The sequence below is a fragment of the Falco biarmicus genome, chromosome 10 (assembly GCF_023638135.1).
Source record: "Falco biarmicus isolate bFalBia1 chromosome 10, bFalBia1.pri, whole genome shotgun sequence".
In the NCBI taxonomy this organism is placed as follows: domain Eukaryota; kingdom Metazoa; phylum Chordata; class Aves; order Falconiformes; family Falconidae; genus Falco; species Falco biarmicus.
Genome location: NC_079297.1, coordinates 4,573,114 through 4,594,099, shown reverse-complemented (window position 1 = coordinate 4,594,099; position 20,986 = coordinate 4,573,114). Strand labels below are relative to the sequence as shown.

Sequence of the window (20,986 nt, the reverse complement as noted above, 5' to 3'; positions counted from 1 at the left end):
GCACTGCCTTATCAAAGACAGATTGGGTCAGCTGCACATGGGCAAAAGAAATCATGATTCCCTTCTTTCAGCTACTTTGATTTATTACTCTAAAGGTCCAACAATGAAGTTTCACATCAAGGGAGAGAGAAGGAAAAAGAGTTTCAAAGGGTTTGTCTGTCTTGACTTCTTAGAAAGCCTTTAGCATATTGTGCTTGCTAGAGTACAATATCGCTGTTCCTTTTTAATAATCTATTACACAGACACCCTCACAGAAACAAAAATTGCTCTCTGCAAGGCACTGACCAAATATATGGCAAGACAAAATCTCTGGCCCCAAGATCTTACAGTCTAAAATACAAAAAATAAAAAAATGGAAGGGAAACGAGCACAGCCGTTTGAAAGGAGTTGCTTTAAGATCATATGGCAAACAACCAGCAAAAGTACTAAACAGAAACCAGATTCCCTAGAACTGCAGCAGTACCCACAGACAAACTTATACTTCAATAACGTTAAAAATGAGACAAAAATAAAATCCCAGCTCATCCAAAGGCGTCCAACAACGTGCTCAAAACTCAAAAGTGAATTTGTAAAAGGAAACAGGAAATGAAAACTAAAGAGGGTTGACATGATTACGGGGTGTTAATAAGAAAAGACATAAGCCAGGGGCCTTGATGTACAACTGGACAACAAGAGGTTACGTTTGGAGTCAGGGCTATGCTAATTTGCAAACTTGGGTCCATTTCATTAAGTGAGCTGAGAGACAGGCTGTCTCAGTCCAGCAGAGAGGGATCTCATTATCCATGTAGGGAGCAAGAGATAAGAATCTTTTAATAATTGCTGGGAATTTTTTTTATGATGATATGGAATGCCAATTTATGCCTCTCCACTCAATGTGGATAAAAACCAGCCTCCTTCACAGTTCAGACCAGCCCCCCTCCTGGCTGCGGCCATTAGGACAAGGAGGGAAAACAGAGACTAATATGCTTGCCCGGGAGACCAATGCTGCAAAACTCCATTAAATGCACTTCATAGTGGAAACATGTTTGTTTACAGTGGATGAAAAACTTTGCCAGCTCTTTTTACTTAATTATTAATAGGCACAGCTGTAGGATTTAGGGCCCAATCCAAACCCCAGCACAGTCAATAAGCAAGACTCCTACTGACAAGTAGCCTTTGGATCAAATCCTTTACTGATTTCTTGTTAAGGAATGGTTCTGAACTGACACTTTCAGAAAAAGCTAAAGAACCTGTAATACTTTGGCAAAAGCATTGCTCACACTCCCTTCCCCTTGTCCCTCTCATGCCGACATATCCACTGCATCCATGAGAAAGGAGCTTTCCAAGAGCCAGAGGTTTGTGCATTTGTTCCCTTCCCGGCAATAACTATCCCACCTACATCGGACTCAGCACATCACAGATTTTGTGATAGGGACAAGTTTAGTCTATAAGGGACTAATTTTGAGAGACTTGTTTCTTTCACATGATCATACCAAATTCAATTCTGGCTACCTCTGAAAGCATTGGCATAAAAAAGCAGGGATGAAGTTAGACAAGGTCTTATGCTCATGTTTTACTGCTTAATATTTGCTGAAGGCTGAGATACAGACACAATAACTTACCAAAATCCCACTAATAGCATTAAACTTTCAAAAGTAAAGTTTTCCCCCTGACCAAACTTATGCTGCAAGGAAAAGAGGAAGCAAAACTGTTTCCACAGCCAAATCTGCTCATTTGCTTGAACTCACTAGGCTGGACTGCACATTAGTGTTGGAAAACACTGTCCAGGGAACTCCAAAGCTGTGCTTATCTCTAAAGCTGGCTGCAGGATTTGTTTTTATGCATCAAGTCAACCTAAGAACTACATACAATTTATCTATCTCCTAAGGAGGAACAAAATGATATGTCCCTTTTCAACTGACCTTTCCTCTTTCCCCAGCTTCTAGTAGTTCATGAATGATCTTTAATTTTCCATATGCCCATTTACTATCTGAAATTATTTGGCCAATAACTTTTGCAAAAGGTGCTCCCAGCCTTCACTTTGCAGGCAAGATAGGAGAAAGGAGGACTGGCAAAATGGAAGCTGTCTTCTCCGGATAAAAAGCTGATGTTCTGGCTCCTTAATTAGATGGGAACAACTTGAGAATTGCCTTTATGGGCACAGATGTTCTCCCAGGACTGTTAAAGTGCCTTCGGGGAGCATGTTCTGGTATTTACATTTACCGAAAAAGCTCTGTCTCCACAGACATTCCTGCCTGCAAACCCATTCCTTGGAAGCAAAGCACGCGTGCCCCTTGGCAGCAGAGCCACGAGCGGCGCAGCCATGTGTGCCACGGTGCAGACACAGCCCAAAACTATCACTCAGGGTCCGGCCCACTGGATCAGGAATAGGAATGACTGGAGGGAAGGAAGCGCAGAGTACGTACGCTCAAGGCTGGTGTAAGGAAACACAGAAGACTGGAAAGGAAGGGGAGCAGAGGGCTCACGGTTCCCCCAGGAGGCTGCGACCGCACTGCTACAGCTCCCAATGAATGCTGAGCGAGCAGAAGGTGCTGCATCCCTGACCTGAAATCAGTGCTGCTGGGGTACAGCCCCTCCTCTTCCTCACAGCTGGAAGAAGAGAGCACGAGGTTTACACCTAACACCTTCTCACGCCCACACTGAAGCGGGGCCAGGCACACGCTGTCAGCATCTGCCGTTCAGTCCTCCTCTAAATTAACGGTGCCCGCACCAAGGGGCGAGAGAGACTCGTGCTGATCAAGGTCACTTGGGCTGCTGCAGAACACGTTTCTTTTCAGAAGCAGTTGATTCTGTGAAAGGAGAGAGACGGACTGAAGTGGATGGCAGAAGGCAGGCTCAGCTGAGCCAGGTCCCGGGGGAGCCCTGAGAGGCACTAGCCGGGAGTGTGGCACCGGCTGCTCGGGAGCCGCGGGGCAGCGTACGGGGATCAGCCACGTGCTTGTTCTTAACCTTGCAAGGACAGTGCTTCAGACCGCCCCCCTCACAAAGCTCTGATCAAAGTTACAGTCTCAATTCTCCACTCTTCCCTCCCCCATCACCACCACCACTATCCCACCCCTCAGAGATATGAAGAAATATGAACAAAGGCTGCAGTAGATCATGTCAAGCCAATATTAAATGCCTCTCATGGAGCCTAGATTACACTGGTGGTCTTAAACGTCTGTACGTTGGCTGTAAACACCCAGGGACTCTGCAAGGGAAAGTCCTGATCGCTGGGGAGGGAAGGGTCAAACACCAGCCTTGTACTTACAAAATATCTTGAGTTCTTGATGTCTGAAGACTTACCCCAGAAAGTGATGTTTGCAGTCCTCTCTTGTTAATGTTTTTTAACTAAATGGAAAAGTGTCTGTATTAACAACGTCATGTGAGTTTTCCTTACCGTACACTTCAAATCAGAGCTGAAATAGCAACATAACACAGTTTCAGGCTTTGAGTGCATTTCAGCCAAAGCTCAGCAAGTCAATAGGCAAATTCTATCACTTTTGCACCTTTGGGCTCCCCACACCTATGCAGCTGCTGGTATTACCACACATTTGATCCCAGACAGCTGTGGGATGATGTACACCACCCTTCACTTTTAAAAGTTTCCCTGTCTCCCGGTCCTCTTAACTAAGGATATTCCAAGCTTTACTTTCAAATCAAAGACCTCATCCTGTTAAAATACATGGTGATCTTGTCAACTGGATAAATGATGTCCACTAGGGGCTTGTATGAGACCACTAAATTTACTTTTGCTTTTGAATTAAGTTACCAAATTTCAGCCTAGATATTTAAAGATGAAAACGTAAAATTCAAAATATGACACTCTTTCAGCTTCATACCGTTTGCTCTGCTCTCTTCTCTCCCCTGGCTATAGCTTCCTGTTGTCAGGTTGGGAAACATACATCCAAGCCACCTTAGTCTGGATTTATTTGCAGTGTACCGAGATAAAAGTCCAGCCGTAACATAATTAGAATTTAGGGGCATAATAAGCTCCAGATTTTTTAAAACCTATTTTCTATTAAAAGGAAATATCTCCCTCTCTCTGCTTCTTTCTCATAATTACAATATGAATTTAAGGTACTGTAAAATTAATAGAACACTGACTCTAGAGACTGAAGTCTACGCAGGCAGACAGACAGCCTGGCCCTGCCGGTGCCCTCCAGCTGTGACCATAGCCCTACACATGAAAACAACTAGATTACCTCTAGGCAAACTCATTTATTGACCCTTTAAGATGGATGTTAAAAGACCAATTGAAGCTAATAATGTGTAACGCTTTTTGAGAGCTGGATCCTTGACTGTACAGAACAGATTTTAAATTGCCCACCTCATTACGTGCCACAGAAAAGCTGTGGAAAAATCACCCTCCACTACTGATTTTATACATATACATATATATATATATATAAAAATACACACACACACACAGAGGGAGGGAGATTTGCAAGCTGGAAAGCACAGATAGGGTAAAGTCGTCTCTAGCCTGCGATGGGTATGCTTTGATTTCATGTTTTAGGAGGTTTTGATAAACACAAGTAGCAAACCCAGTTTTCTTCGTCCCATTTTCTTGCAAGGTACCAAGGGCCAAGGCACATCAGGATGGGTCTTCTAGCCTGATACTGGTGTCCAAGCAGGGCAGGCAGATGGGACCATGGTCTGGAGATGGCACAGCCCACGGCCCCATGGTCTTGAGGTTCTGCAAAGCATTTTGGAGCTGTTCCATCCACAAGTTCTTACTCCAGCTGTTAATTTGAAGATGGTGCCTGGAGGCCCAGCCAGGAGAGCTGCAGCCATGGCTCCGTGTCTGCCAGGGAGGATTTCTGCCTTCTGGCTTGCCTGCACGGTCATCCAGATCCACTTCGGAGAAAATCTTCTGTGTTCTCTGCCCTCATTTCACAAATAGGTGTGGTTGTAGCTGGAAGGCAGCGGCTCTGTGCTATGAATACAAGAAAGAGGAGATGGAAAAGTAGCTTCTGAAGACTGAGACATAATGTCCAGCCACATACCTGTGTTACGTACTAGTAAAACAGATTTATGTACACAAGCATATTTGCTCAAGTGTAGGATACGATATAATTAAGCCAATTAAATGATTTTTCCTAAGATGCATTTTAGAAATCAAGCTGTTATCTATTCATCAGGCTGTCAGTAAACACATCTTTTTCACATACAACACGTTTAACTTCTGTTCAGGTTATATTACTCACATGCAATCCTTGTGGTAATTAATAACATCTCTATCAGTTCCTAGCTTTTCAAAACCCCTGCAAACAATCAAAATGTTAACAATTGAGGGAAGTATCCTTTACTCATTTGAGACCAAGTCACGACGGTTGGTTGGTTGGTTGTTTTTTTACTTAGTACTTCTAAATTCATGTATGTCTTCTACAGCTGGGTATGGAGTCACTATGACCCCAGTTCTGTTAATATTCATTCATGCCAGCACCTTCAAGCAAGGGGATAGATCACATCCAAAAGCTGAGAAGTTCAGCTTTACAAAGCACAAGGTTTGCTTTGCTAGGTGTCCATTCAAAACTGTTCTTACGCTTCAGAGATGCAGATATATATATATATGCTCATTTTGGTTCATAAACATAATTATTTTGGTTGATATACATGCCTATATGTATATATATATAAGCATGATATACATGCTCACCTGTCCTGTAAGTGCATACAAGCAAGCCCTGGACCTGTGGTCCAGCTGATTACAGTTCTGTGGGTTATGTTATTTATGGCTCAGTTTTCAGAAGTTATGTCTACGTTATTTCCTTGCATGGGGCAGTTCTTTCAGAAGCAGCTGCTGCTGCAGTCATCGATGAATAAGGATGCATTGCCTGGGTCCAGAAATGTCAAGTGGACTAGTGGTAGGTGCATTTTGTGATGTTCATGGCAATGGCATCACTAAAATCCAGTGTACAAAGCTGAAAGGCTGCCTTAGCCCCTCGACAACCTGGGATTTTCCTCAGCATCTACCAGCAAGACCCATTTTAATCCTTCACAAACAGCTTCTGTCTATATCCTAAACAAGTCATGGAGCTTAAACAATGTTATTTAACCTCCCGTGCCCTCTCCCCATATTTCTACCAGTGTCAAACACCCGTAAACTCATTCCAAAAAGCCACACATTACCCAACCAATGCTGCCTAAGGAAAGCATTCAGGAGTGTTTATGGGGCAGCTGAAGTGTAATGATTTAGTAGATGTTTATAAATGTTTATACTGTACAGATTAACATTCCCCGGGGGGCCTGTAATGAAGAGAGTGCTCCAACTGGAATCAAACCAGCCAGCCTAGGCTGAATGAGCATGAATGAATCCTGCTGGCCTACCCCCATGAGCTGTTTACTCAGTTTGAAGGGATTTCCTCTACCCATGCTCCCTTGGCATTTTGTTTTGGGAAAGGCAGAAGAGGAGTCTGGTCTCAGAAGGAGCACGGTTTGGAAACAAGGTAGAAAATCCAGCCCGTCACTTGGATCATAGCAATTATTCACAAGTTGCACTAGACAAAAGAGCAAAGAGCCCAACCCTTCTGCTGTGCAAGGAGAGGCTGAAACTCCCATGGGCTTCAAAGGCAGCTGGGTCTCCGTCTTAGAACGTGGTTTTCAAACATCACACCCAAGTGTAAACTCTGAAAATCATGTTGAAGGAACTGAGTCCTGCTATTCGGGGTCTCTGTATATACAGCTTAGAAGTTTCATGTTAGGCCATTACAGTTGAAAAACACAACTTCAGGTACCGTGACACTGTGCTGGAGGTTTGCAGCAATGGCTGGCGAGTTTCTTTCTCAAGAAGAAGCACTGAACCACAGTGGTGGACAGCTTTGCCGAATATCTCGCTGAAGGAGATGGGCATCTTCCATTCAGAGTAAATGAGGAAACAAGTTCAATTTGTTCAGTGATGGCTCAAAGAGTAAAAAATATTTGCTGCTGGTACCGGGATGCATGTAATGGGTTTCAAATCGCCATGGGTTTAACACACGAACGCCGAACCCAATAAAGTAAGACTGGGATCTGGTGGATGAAGCTGTGCCTGCCTTCGTGTCTCGGAAGCAATGAGCAAGCAGGTTTTAAAAGATGCTAACAGCAGTGATGACCCTGGGAAGTATGAGAGAAAAATCATTTCTTTTGGGCATGGTGCCAGGTGAAAAAAAAACCCAAGCCTGTGAAATCACAAGTAAGGAAACAAACCCCTCTGGGTTTCTGCTGTGGTCAGGAGATTAAGATTTTTATAAATGACACATGTATATATTCAGAAAGTGAATCATCTCAAAGGGGCCAGGAAAGGGTGGGAAGAAAATAGAAAGGATAATGGCATGGTCATAGCCAGCACAGGCCAATAAAGGCGGCCCAAAACACCAGGCAGTGATCTGATTCTTCAAGGAGATACCACTGCCAGTGGATTTCTGCAGACTGAGGGCTCACAAGCCCTTCTTTTTTCTTCAGGCGGTGCTTTTTTGCTGATGTGATAAGATTTCTCGCTTCTCCCAAAATTATTCTGCCTCCGGCTCTGGCAGCTACAGGTCTGCATAGGACAGACAGTAGCATCACGAAGTACAGGTGTTCTCAAAATAAAGTACAAAATATTCCTTGCAAACTCTTAAACCACAGCATCGAAGGCAGTCCCATTGGAAACGTCTGCTGTGATCCTGCAGCCTCTCTAATGGATCAGACAGATGTAAAGGACTCAATACATACAAGCATTTCTTTCAATGGGTTTCTGAGATGTTTTTAAAGACTCAAAAATAAGTTTGCTTTAAATCTTGGATGGAGACACTGGGCAACGATAATTTTGTCTGCAGTAGTTTATTTGCCCATCTCACAAAGCTGTCTGAGCTAGTTACAGTGCTTGGCAAACACTCCTGGTACAAGTTCTGCTCTGTAACCCCACTTGGGTCTTTAGACCGGTGGAAAAGACAGATATTTGAAATCTTCTAGAGCACTGTAACCATCAGGTAATTAGCTGTAGCAGACTTACAAAGTAGGAAAGGCTCACGAGAGCTCTGAAATGAAAGCACAAAATGCCTCCTGGAACTAATTTTAGAGTGGCTTGAAGTATTTAATCCTGCAAATTATTGCCGGTGAGGAAACATCAAGGTACTGCTGGATCTTAATAGTGGCAAACCAGCAGGAATGGTTCACCCTAAGCTGCCTCCTGCTGATGGCTAAGCAATCAGACACACTTTATACTTCTCACAAGGTGCAGGGGCAGCTATGTTTTGTACCCAGTGACTTGCAAAGTGGCCTGGTATTGTTCTTCTCTGTGTTTGCAAAGGGTCCTTTATCAGCAAAGCAAATGCAGCCTTACATTGCAAACAGCAGAGAATAAAAAAAGTGAATAAATACTGGGGGTACACACAATGCCCCAGCTCTGCATCATGCCAGACCCCTGTTCCACAGATGCTCTGCATCCTTCAGAGGGCAGGGAAGGGTTTGTAGAGGGGCACAAGGAGGCAGAGTGCTTTACTCTTTCAGAACTAGGGTCTGTCTCATTTGGAAAGATGCCTTTCTGATTCCTTGCTCTGCTCATGAGTCCTCATTAATGAAGCTGAGAATGGATTTATCCTTTCATCCCTCTAGGAGTCAGTTTCTCCAAGTGTGAAACGGGGAAGGTAAATGTTAACCTTGTGAGGGCTGGTTTTAGGAATAGGAAATGGCAGATATGGGATTCGAAACCAGCTTCCTAGGTTCTTATGCTCAGCCTGCTCTCATACAGATCTTCAGGTCTGCAACCCACTTTATTTTCACCAGACATCATGTGAGGGAAGCTAGGAAACTCTGTGTTTCTTCTCACTGGGAAGCCACTCAAGAATCCTGTTGCTGTGGCGGCTAAAAAAACTTCATTTATTCTCCAGACTGAATTTATCCATAGCCAATTAATACCCATTTGTTCTTGTGCCAATATATTCTTTTATCTTTAATAAGTAGTCTGTCTAGCTCTGTGAAAGCTATATACTTGATTGCTACAGAACCTAGGAGTTTCCTCTTCCACAAGCCGTAGGAAGTGTTAGTAACAGAACATACTGTAATACCCCATGCAAATTTTGCAGGAGCCCATCCAGGTGTGTGCAAGAATCTATGTACTAATTTCAAAGCTATTTCTACTACCAGCTTTCCCAGCTGGAAAGCTTTTCTCATCTTTTAAAAACAGAGGCAAGGCAACAACCTGCAGTTTAACATAATCTTGAAAACTGTTTCCCAAATAGTATAAGCTGCAACGCCCCTTCCTCTCCAAAACCCGCCAGGCACCAAGGACCATCTTGTCTACAGAGATAAGAATTAAGATCCTGCATACTTCTTTGAACAACAAGAATTTTCAAACTCAAATTTGGGGTTTCTTTTAGCCACAGATATCCTTTTGCACATGTACCACTTACATCTACAAAACCAAGTGATCAAAACATCAGAACACAAAACCTTATTCATCTGCTTTATGATTCACCCTTTAAATATAGAATTATGTCTTGTTTTCCACCAGATTCCACCTCAGGATGGACAGTGCTCCCTTAATAACCAGATACTCAATATTTTGTTACAGCATTGTTATTCAGCATGAGGCTTGAGGCCTTACTTACCTCATACTATTCAAAACCTTCTTGGAAGACACAGTCGCTAATGTTCTCGTGCATTTTTTTAGGGCTTTTATCAGTATGGCATATGAGTACTTCACAATGTTAATTTCTTATAACAACACCCTGTAAGATGAGAGGATATTATTATTCCTGTTTAACAGATGGGAAACTGAAACACAAAGAGATTCAGGTCAAAACAGTCTGCTAACATTGGGTACCCAAACTGAGATGTCTGGGAATTGATTTCTCAGAATGTTTAACATTGTACAGCATCACGTATCAGGACAAATACCACTGACAACATATTCTGCAAATGGGAACACAGAAAACAACTTAAAATTAATAGCCAGTTGGGAAGAATTTAGTTTAAATTGACTTCTCTAAGCTAGATGAGGGTTTTGCAGCATTCAGATGCCTTAACCATAGAGATCCCCCATTTTCTTTTCAGTTCCCTGTCCCTTACTACACTTCTCCCAGCTTCCACAGCAAATACAAGCAAGGTCCATCAGACACCAGCCTCCACCTCTACCCAGCTGTGACTCATCTCCTGAGCTGCTCCACCTTCTGAACTGAGTGAGGCCAAGGTCCTCCACCAAATATAGTACGTGGTCATGTAATTAAAGGCTACACCAAACACATGTACAAAAGGAAGCCAAATAAACACTGTGCAGGAAACCTTAATTTCATGATTTCCCGACACCCTTTCCTACATAATAAGCTTTTCAAAGAGAACACTGTCTCCATTATATATATATATATATATATAAAATTTTATATTTAACCCTTATATATACACATATAAGATAAATATAATATGCAGGATAGAAGCGTTATAAATATATATATATATATAAAAAATTTATATTGTTACATCTCCTTGCTCCTGAGTCTTAATCAGCTGAAAGTTTCCAAAAACTGGGAAAGATACCTGGCATGGAATACTAAGCCCAAATGATTAAAGTTTTGAAGTTGAAATTACAGGTGATCAAAATCTGCCTATAGGTTTCAGTTCAGCATTTTGCCTCTGCCTTTCTGTTTCAGGGAATCAGGATATACCTGTTTGGGTGGACCAGGACCACTTCTATTTTGGAACATTCACTGCTGAAGGAATACAGGGAGGCAGCAATCCAAATTTCCAGTATGCAGGAAATTCAGAATGAAATGAAATTATGAAATAACTGAATCAGGAGAACACCTATGCCTCCCTTGCCTCAAACTTTCAAATTCCCTTGAAATTTTATTTGTGTTGGGTTTAAATTGTTCTAAATAAATCAACCAGAGCTGATACTAGCATGGGAAATGTCAATGTGAATGTTCAGAGTTTGACAGAGTTACAAGGAAATAAAGAAGCCTGGAAAGTTTCAAGCAATCCTAGTTACAGGTACAACATCAGCTATTTCTAAAATACCACTGTAGTAGCATATAAATTTTGTAATAAATAACTTATTAAGTGCCCTAGGTGCTATTTTCAATGCAGTGATACCAAGGAAGGTATCCTCATTTTCCAGATACTTTTACTGCTTCCCTTGCACATAGCGGAGCAAGGAGCAGAGCTCCTCATCCACAGGCCTGCTCTGTTTCATACAGCCATGAGAAAAGACCCAAATCTGAACTTTTTTAATCTAAAGGGACCACCACTGACCTGTGAATGAAGAAGCGGCAGCCCCGAGTGCCCCAGGCGGAGGCAGTGGCTGCAGCAAGCAGAGCCGTGCCGGCGCTCCTGCAGCTCCAGGTGTGCGCAGACCCAGGGGGCTTTCAAGAGGTGAAACCAGGGTTTGGGCCAACCAGGCATTAAATGTCATGGAATGCTGGACAGTTTGGCTGTTTCACTGATTAATATTTTGTTCTTTTGTGTTTTCTCATCAAGGGGACTAGCAGAGGGCAAAATGTAACTTGACTCGGATGCCTTTGCAGGAAACCCAGGGGCTCGCTGGGAACCTGGGCTTCTCCTAGTTCACGAAGGATCAGTCAGAAGGACTGCATGAGAACTCTTTGATCAAAAACTCCCTATGTCAGGATCTTCTATTTTGGAGGGAGGTGAGAAACTGGAATTAAATACTCAGCTGAGAACGGCTCTTTCCATAATGCTCAGGCAGTGGAAACCGCTCAGCCCCGCTGCTGCCAGCAGCCAGCGAGGAATTCCCCTGTCATGAGGGCCATGACTCACGCGTGCCCCTGCTGCTCCTCTCCCTCAGATGTAGGGGCCATACTTGTGGTCTGGGATGTGTCAGGAGAAAGGACCTGGCAGAGCTCGCCTCTGTTACACAACCTCCCCATTCCTGCCCGGAGGCATGGTCCACCCAGGGCTTGGAGCTGCTTGCTGCAGGTGACACCAGCTAGAAGATCCTTTTACAGCTGACGTTTCTTCTCTCCCTTCATTTTCCTTATTCCTCTGTCCTTCGGAATAATCAAGAGTAACTCGGTCAGCTCCCAAACGATCACGATACTGTTTCAAAAAGTCAATGGGATTTTTAGCATCGGTTTGAGCAGTGTAAAATGAGGCTCCACACAGACTAGCGCTGAAACAGGTGCTGAGGTCCCTCATCAGTTTTGCTCAATAAATTAACAACAGAGCTGCTGCCACAGCAGTGTGAGCAGTTTGCAGCACTTGTATTTGTGCTTTGGGTATTTATTACTGTGTTTTTCACAAGCCCTTTTAATGCCTCCAGGAGTAATTTATGGAGACAGAATAGCATGAAAAGAGCAGATCCCACTAATTTAAATCTCTGGATGATGAAAATCACGAGAAGAGCAGGTTTCACGTTGTTTCCTCTCAATGAATGGCTTTCTGAGGCAGTATAAGCAAACAAAAAGACTACAAACACCAAGATATTCAGGTTTGTTTGGGCTTACCTAAACACTGCATGGAGATTTTCAGGTTTATTCAGGTTCGGGCTCTGTTTTGCTAAGTCATTCCTCAAAAATGTTGCAGGTTTCAGTTGCTGTTAAGATAACTAACAAGATACATGTACTAAAATGTCTTTTAAATAATTTTACTACAGGAGAGGATTACTGTGTAAAAAACAGTTCTTAGTATTAATCTTGTTACTTTTCAGATTGATGAGTAATGTGTGTGACCCTGGTGGTTCATTTTTTCATTTTTTGGCAGCTCTTACACTGTTCCTGCTCCAGACCATGAAGCAGACTGAGCCGGACACCCAGGATGATCCAAGTTTCCAGCAACTGACATACTGGTTACTTATTTTATAAAATAAGCAAATTAGTGAAGCATGACTAACAAACTTTTTGATCCAGTGAACACTCATCTGTGCAGTCACATTAAGAATCATAACCTTTTGGTGCTAAGACTAATAGCAGTGACCTGGGACCAGTCTCCAGGTTGCCTTCTGAGGGCTGGGTGGTGCAGTTCTGGAGGGATCGGTCACGCACAAAAGCTTTACGTTGCTTGAAGTGTGACATGATATTTCTGAAGTGAGTAGCATTTGCCTATAAAAGGTAAATTAAAGAGGTTTCTTTGCCCTGTCTTTTCTCATTAATTGATACTCTGACTCCCTAACTTCCAGATAAAGTCATAGACTGCAAGACACAATGTTTGTCTAATTCAGTTCTACTATATTTCATGTTTTGCCTCATGAGACCAAATTTATTACAGTGATGGATGAAATATAAGAGCATATTTTAAACAACCATGAGTGTACCTGCTTGGCCGCTCTTTTTCACCGTCATTCCAGGAAACATTTAGAAGTCAGCAGACCGCCCCAGAATTTGTTTGAATAATCCAGGCTTCGTGATTCTGCAAAACAGAATAGAAAGTTAACTTGAGAGGTTTCCTCTGCTACTAGTCACACCGAAAGGTGGCCAGAACCTGTAAAACAGAGGATCATGGAAAGAAAGCTCAATCTAGACCTTTACCCAGCAAAAAAACCTGCAAACATGGTCAGCTGCCTTTGCTCTTAACTCTGTATAATCAGAGGAAATAATCCGCAGCATATAAAGCTGCAAACACGTTCAAGTCTTTGCAAAATCACAACCACCACAGACCTGAACTTTGGAAAGTTGCAGAATTATTCATAATCTCAGCAACCTGATTCAGCAGAAATTATGTGGAACCATTTCGAGTCACATTTAAAGCTGTTTACAGGTACTGGGGAAAGTTGTGTCCCCTGAACAAACCGCAGAGTTCTCTCAGCTTCCTTCCTGGGCTTCAGCAGAATTAAACCGTTCTGAAACTTGCTGGGAAAAGGTGGATAAGAAGGACAATTTATCTCTAAATTACATTGCTCTTCAGAGTAAACCACAGAGAGCTGTAATGGGACAAGTAATTTTTTTACATGGTATAATTAATTAGAACCCATAAAACCCAATTAAACAGCACTTTTGAGACTATCAAGTGTTGCATGTTTGAAACTGCAAATATGACAGTATAAGTACATTTTTATAGCTGGGCACACTCCTCAGGATTATTTTCAGTGCTCTAGTAAAATGGGAAATGGCACCAGTTTGGCCCCTGCTAATAAATCTTTTGGAAGCAGGCTATATTAATAATCTTTATGGGGGTAGGATGGAAGCCAGATGGGGCAGGGAGGGGCGTGTGAAGGTGGCATAATATATTGGCCTGGAAAACATAATCCAGGCCAAAGCAGAAATTTAATCTTGGTGTGTATTGGAGAGGGTTGGGAATATAAAAGGAGAGGTGGTGGGCTGACGGGGGACTGGCCCTGGGAGATCAGGAAGGAGATTTCCAGGGTAAGGAAGGAAATATCCTACAAGGTAAGACCCGGTCCATCTGCATGCTAAAGGAAGCAAAGAGCAAAGCAATGCTCCAGCAGATTTAACAGCCTCTAGCAAGCAGGGGCTTTGCCCCCTTGGCCAGTAAATGAAGAGTGGTGCTGGGGAGCTCCCTCACCCCTGGCACCCAGCCTTGCCTTCCTGCCCTAGGAGGGGCTGCCGCGTGTGCACGTGTGCCGTGGGCTCGGTGCGTGTGTGTGAGCTTGATATACAATCTAGTGTGAGTAAAAGCTCACTTTGCCCTTGTTTATTTACACGAGGCCCCATTTATGTTTAACTTGGCAGCCAAGAGGTCTGTGCCTTGTGCCAAGCACTAATTCCTTGACTGCCCTGACAGGCCCTGGCGTGCACACCTGAAAGTCATTAGCGCTCGGACCCATTTTGTTCTCACATTTCGAGGCAGTGACCCGCAGCCATGTACAGCTTCAGCAGACACTTTATCATCTCCCCTGTCATCGGCTTCGAGCTCGGCAGCCAGGGCACTGCCAGACCACAATAAGCAAGGAACTAATGAGGGCTCAGGAGAAGCCTTGGTCTTAGCAAGCTGCTCCTCTCTTCTGCATGGAGGGCAACTGACAGCCAGCGGAGGCCACCTTTCTTCTTGAATTGGAAGTTTGTTTGGGTTTGGAATATTTTATCCTTCATAAAATAGCAATGCAATGTGATAAGTAAACAACCCATAACAGCTTCGGTGACAGAATCAGGCAGATTAGGTTCTAACAGCCCCGTTCAGCTCTAGAATGCTCCTCATGCAAGCTGCTCCCAAAAAAGGTTAGCTTCATCTTATCAGGCACTCGGAAAATTCCTCCAGTCACCTATCGACACCGGACGACTATTTAATCCAGAAATGCAGAAAAATATGCTTTCAGATGAGATCTGGAAGGAGAAATGTAATGAACAGCTCTGCAATGAACATTCATGAAACAGTATGAACATTCAATAGAAAGTGTTGCAGCGAAGACTCGTACCGTCTACGGGGAGAGCATAGGCAGGACTTAAGAGTGTAAAAGAGACAAGAGCTTTCTGCAGAAACATTATTGCGCTGTATGTTGTGCTCTCTGAAGGTTTTGGGAGTGACTTCACGTTCTTTACTATACATGGGGAGGGTATTAATCTCTTAGTTTTTAAGAATCCGTTTACTAAATTACAGAATCTTATCAATATTTGCATTTCATAAGTCTTACACCACTTCACCTGCACCGAGACCCTTAAGCCTTCTCATTTATGTAAGTTATTTTAAGATCTCAGTCTCCTTAGCAGCTCCAAATACTGCCATTTTCATTTGCTAGAGACATTTATTTTCCTCCTATTCTCTCTGTGTGTAATAGTCTTTATTTAAAATCAATAGGGACTGAGACTAACAAGCTAACAGTCAGTCCTAGACCACAAACAGGTTTCAGACTAAGTTCTCATGACCTTGGAAAAGAAGGAATGGGAGACTAAACCACCGGAGAGTTCTGGATTTCCATGAGGGAGAACAGCATTACATTTTTTTCCATGGCAGTCTCAAGGCTACGCAGTTCACAGTCATCACTGACTAAAATTTAGGGTGCTCTGCATTGTACAAGGCATACTGAGATGAAGAACTCTCCTCCCCAATTTAAGCAACAGACACAATAAAAAGAATCCGTCTGGGCATTGCAGAACTGGGCATTTAGTTGAGATTCATGCAGACACATACAGGGCCATCACGTGGTGAAGGGAGGACAGAAGAATTATTTTCAGCTTAAATCCTGGTTTAGATGTTTCAAGAAAACAGCACATTTTCAGGTGGTTGGAAAGCTAGGACTGCAGCAGGCTCATCGTTTAGTTAGTTTGGGGGTAGGGGCACAAAGAATATCAGCAGCCATCAACAGGATGGCAAATGCCATTTGTATAGACATGTGTCATTCCTGTACTGCAGCCAAGTGAAACTACAAACACTATTAAAAGTATAAAGAGGCTTTAATTTACATTCCTGCTAAGGCATCTTTATGTTGCCAGAATATTGCAAGTGGGCTTAGTATAAATGAGAATGTGGCCTTAATATTCGCAGAGAGGAAAGTGAAATAGACAGATGAATTGACTTGGATTTGTGTTCTCTCTTCTGTTAACCCAAGAGTTCTACACGGACCAAAACTGGGAGAAAGAATATGAATCTTTATGTGCTTACATTGCATAGCAGCTTCACTGAGTACAAATGATCAAAGCGTACACTTCATGTGACAGCCAAAATGTCCCTATGCAGCACCACATCCCCCCACAGCCAGCAGCACTGCCAGGGTCGTCTCACCCCCGCCGTCACCGCAGTCACAATGCTAAACTTGGTATCTCAACATCCACCTGAAGACAAGCCACCCAGGAACCTCCAACACAACAAACTTCTAGCACAAAAGGCTAAAAGCCTTGAATACTACCAATGCCTTGGGAGAAAGCTGTGCCCTTCGCTAGGGAAAGGCACAACTATGAAGCAAATTGCAGTGATCCCTGCCAACGTGACTGGGCGCAACACGTGCCAGCAAGGCACTGGAGGAGCTTCTCCCTCCCACCAGCAGCACCCGCGCAGCCTGCCCATCAGCCCATGTCTAGCTGTGGCCAAGTCCAGGTGCTTCAGTGGAAGGTGGAAGAAGAAGCAAACCCAGAGGCCAAGGGATGCATGAAAGGAGGTGGCAAGCAAACCCCTATCATGCCCCTGAGGAAACCCTCAAGCAAAGAGATGAGGTGTAGGTTTCAGAGCAGACTGTGAAAAGAGCTTTCCATCAAAACCAAAAATACCGTCATATAAAAGACACATGAGAGAAAACATAACTCCAAACACAAATAATCCAAATGGGTAGAATTCTGAGGTCTCTGGAATCAATATCAAACTCTTAAACTTGATTTGGGCCAAGATTTTTTCACCGTATTTGAGTAGTTTCCTACATTTATTTAGAAATAAGAGATCTGTAGCTCCTGAAATGTCTTCTTGGGATGTGTTAATTTTGATAGGAAAATTAAAGGTGCTAATTTGTCCCTGTCACCGTACAATATTAAACAGTTAAATGTGGTCTGAGTTTGGAAACAGTATATGGCAGACATCCTTAAAAAAACTCATTCAAAATGTATTGAAAGAACAATCTTTTCCAAATATGTCAACAAGATCCTAGCCACTGTTCCTGGCAAGAAACCTAGCTTAATTTGGTAAAACAATTACTTTTTCTTTCACAAACATTGTAAAACAAATGGGGCCATGGAAAGAAAAATGGGAACATTAAAAAGACCTTTGATAGATCCTCAGCAGTGTGCTGCTGTGTTACTGTGGGGGTATTTCCAAGGAACCGCACAGGTTTTAAAAGTACAAGTAAATGCGGAGGGCGGGAGGGAGGTTAGACTGCAAGCAAGGGTTGAGGCGCTGCAAATTCAATTCACCGCGTGGTTTTGCTGTGAACGCTTTTCCAGGTCTCACACCATTACATAGGATGTAACATCATAATGATGTCAACTCTTGGACCAAGGAATGAGCTGATTTAAGTTTTATGAGGGGAAGGATGAATACTTTCAAAGGAATGGTGAGTCGAATAATAGCGAACTGGTAGGATCACAGTTCAGGGAACTCACGGTTACGCTTTTAACTATTTTTAGCAAGGTACTGCAAGTTCAGGGATAGTCAGTATAGAAAGGGCCTGCACAGCTCAAGTGAAGCACAGGCTCTCAAAGCGTTGACAATTTTCTACCAATTTTGCAGAGAGAGAATCAAAACCTCTCTTCCCTTTCACTGAAGGTGACTGCTGTAGCAAGGCTGCTGCTTGCAAAAGACAGTGTGTGCGTCTGTGTGTGAATGAGCATCAGAGCCCGTATAAGAAGCCTGCCCTCCCTGTGCTCCACCCTGGGGCAAAGGACAGAAGCTCACCTCACATTTGCAGCAGCACTGGCCCCTCTCTGCTTTCTTTGGGATGCAACAAGCTGCAGCACAGTGGGGAGGGTGCCACAGCAAGACCCAGGCTTCCTCCATCCCTGCCCTGTCTGCAGCACCAAGCAGCCCCTCCTCATCACATGCCACCTCCCGAGGGTGCTGTGACCTGTCCCAGCACTTTCAATCTGTAGGGAAACACAAGCCCCCCTGAAATTCGGATATAAAAGAAAACACAAGTAGGTAGGCTTAGCCATGAAAGCTGTCCCTGCAGTAAAAGCATGTTAGTAAAGACCTTCCCCCCAACTCCCTTTGGAAAGTCACTGCAGATGCTAGTTGCTGACAGATCTTGTTAAGTTTTTCCTTCTTTAAATGCATGCTTAAGAATATCCAGTTATTGCAGATCGCCAGGAATACACAAGGAATGGGTTGCTTTATAAGCTTTGTTACAATTATGGATAATGTTGGAAATATATACTGTGTATTTCCTGTATGGTGGGACTGCTACAAGCACAGAAAATCCACATTGAAGGGGATTTCTATGCAAGCTATGCAGCAGATGAAGATTGTATTGCAAGCCTGAATTACTGATTCAAGCTTCTTCTCCTCTCCCCACCCACTTCCCTAATAGCTTTTAAACTTAAATAGCCATATAAGTTAAAATGTTCTTTTATAGGGTGAAATAAACAGATTTTATGGTTCAGAAACTGCAAGTTTAGAGATCACACTTTACCACTAATTCATGCAGGTTCAAGCTAAGGAAATGGCTTATTTTCCTCTCTATAGTTGTTGAGATTTTTTTTCCCCCCAAAAAAATTTAAAACACACTTTAAATTAGATGTTATGAAAATTCTCGACGCAGATAATGTTTCCTCTTGACAAAGTGCATCTAGCTTGCTGCCTTCTAGGTCTCAGCTCCCATGAAATTAGGGGGAAATTACTTCTGAAAACCTCAAAGAGGCTGGAAGTTGATACAAAACATTAGAATTTATTATTCATATTATTGACAGAACCTTTAAAAAGCAAACCAACAAACAAAACCAACCAAGAAAACAACACAACCAAAAAAATCCCAGGAAAGCTTTCATATGCCACTCTGGAAATCTTAAAAGGTCTTATGAAAGCAAATGTAATTTATGCTTAAACTTCTTCTTAACTGTCAAAGTACTGTGAAGAGTCTGTTCAGTCCAATCCTTTCCAGTGGGACAGGAGGAAACACCAGTTCCAGCTGTCGCCGGGAGCCCAAGGAGAAGCCGTTCTGCCAAGCCCCCTACCTTACACAGCACATTGCCAGCACTAGGAGCATCCCTCGGACTTCAGGGGCAGCCCTGGCAGGTCAGTGAGGCAAGGGGAAAACCATGTGCCAGAGATGTGAATTCCAGGCTCGTACAGAAATAATTGGAGGGTATAAAACCTAAGGAAGGTACAGCTTGGAGAGCTTGGTAGGATGTGAATGCACAGACAGTTATTTTCTAATCCAGGAAGAACAAGAGCTGGATTCTGCTGTGCAGTGGGAGCACCCTGCCCTAAACGTGTTGAAGAAAAAGTGCAGTGCCCTGACAGCTTTATCATAAAACCGACAGCATTTCATTTAGCCGTCTATCTGTTTATTCAACCCTCATCACTATGATTTTTAACATCTGATAGATCCAGTAACAGCAGGGGGGTGGTTTTCCTCCTGTTTATTAGCTACATTAACCAGCATTTAAGTGGTTAAAATGGAGGCTTTGTTTCCAAGCAAAGATAATCTTGTTCCTGAGGACACCAGTAATGGTGGTATATGACAACATAATCAGTAGTACAAGGATATAAACAACTCCCAATTATCCCAAACCAAAATTTTTGAACATCTTGTTACATTTTTTCCTTAGGCCTTAAAATTACCGAGTTGTTATGGTTGGATGCTTTGTGGTGAATAAATCTAGAATAAATTCCCTGGAAAGAGTGAATTGCCACTGAAGCGCTGTTAGTGCAAAAGACCACAGTACCAAGCTTGCCCTGGCTTTCCCATCCATGGGGGAAAAACCAGACAATGTTCTCATCATGTGGGGACAGGAGAGAAATGGGGAGGAGTGGCGGTGGTTTGATTTCTAGGAAGCAGGAGGCAGTTGCACACTCCGCATGGAAAACAGACAAGAGGGAGAGCACAAGAACAACATGCAACAGCGGGATCTCTTGCACACTCACTTCTGTCAAAACGCCAGATTCCCTAGGCCTCCAGGTAAGTAATAACAAACCAACCTTTAAAAAAAACCCATTGCACGTGAACACCACCTGAATGAAGTTTGGGAGGATCAGGAGGTGTCATTTCCCACACAATGTGCACCGAGACACTCATCAAAGCTCAGTGCTCTCACAGAGATAGGAACACAAGATTCTGTGCTAGAAACAGAGATGTCACAGAACACGGTATGCAGATCTGAAGCCAGATCAAAGTAACCGTGTTGAAATCCAAATCCAGGCTTGGGCTTTGAATATACCTCCAAAATATAGATGGTTTTGGATCTAGAGTTTGGGTTCTGTCATCCGTCTAATCTTGAAATGGGTGGATCAAAGATGTACGGTCTGAGGCTTAGCAAAGTGCTAACAGACATTTTTGAATAGAAATGATTCAGTAAAGTGCTCCAAGCAAGGAATAAATTTGTTGGTGGACAAGCTGTGAACTGGAAGAGAAGTGAAACCGGCCGAGAACATTGCTACATACCTATTGATTGCTTTGGTATGGTACCTTGCAAGGTTGGCTTTATTTACAAAAGGAGGGAAAAAGAGGTATGATGTGGTTGAGGAATTGGACCAGAAAGTTCGTAGCAGTGCCAGA

The 20,986-nt window shown here is 43.1% G+C and overlaps 1 long non-coding RNA gene across 1 annotated transcript in view; it reads right to left on the bottom strand.

The window, feature by feature from the left end:
* Nucleotides 1-115: 115 nt before the first annotated feature.
* Nucleotides 116-20,986, bottom strand: part of LOC130156444 (uncharacterized) — a 96,827-nt gene continuing 75,956 nt past the window's right edge. The window contains exons 11-13 of the long non-coding RNA XR_008824427.1: nt 11,194-13,305; nt 9,555-9,674; nt 116-4,918 (exon numbers count right to left, since the gene is read on the bottom strand). This is a non-coding gene — a long non-coding RNA (uncharacterized LOC130156444). The remainder of the gene's footprint in view (nt 4,919-9,554; nt 9,675-11,193; nt 13,306-20,986) is intronic.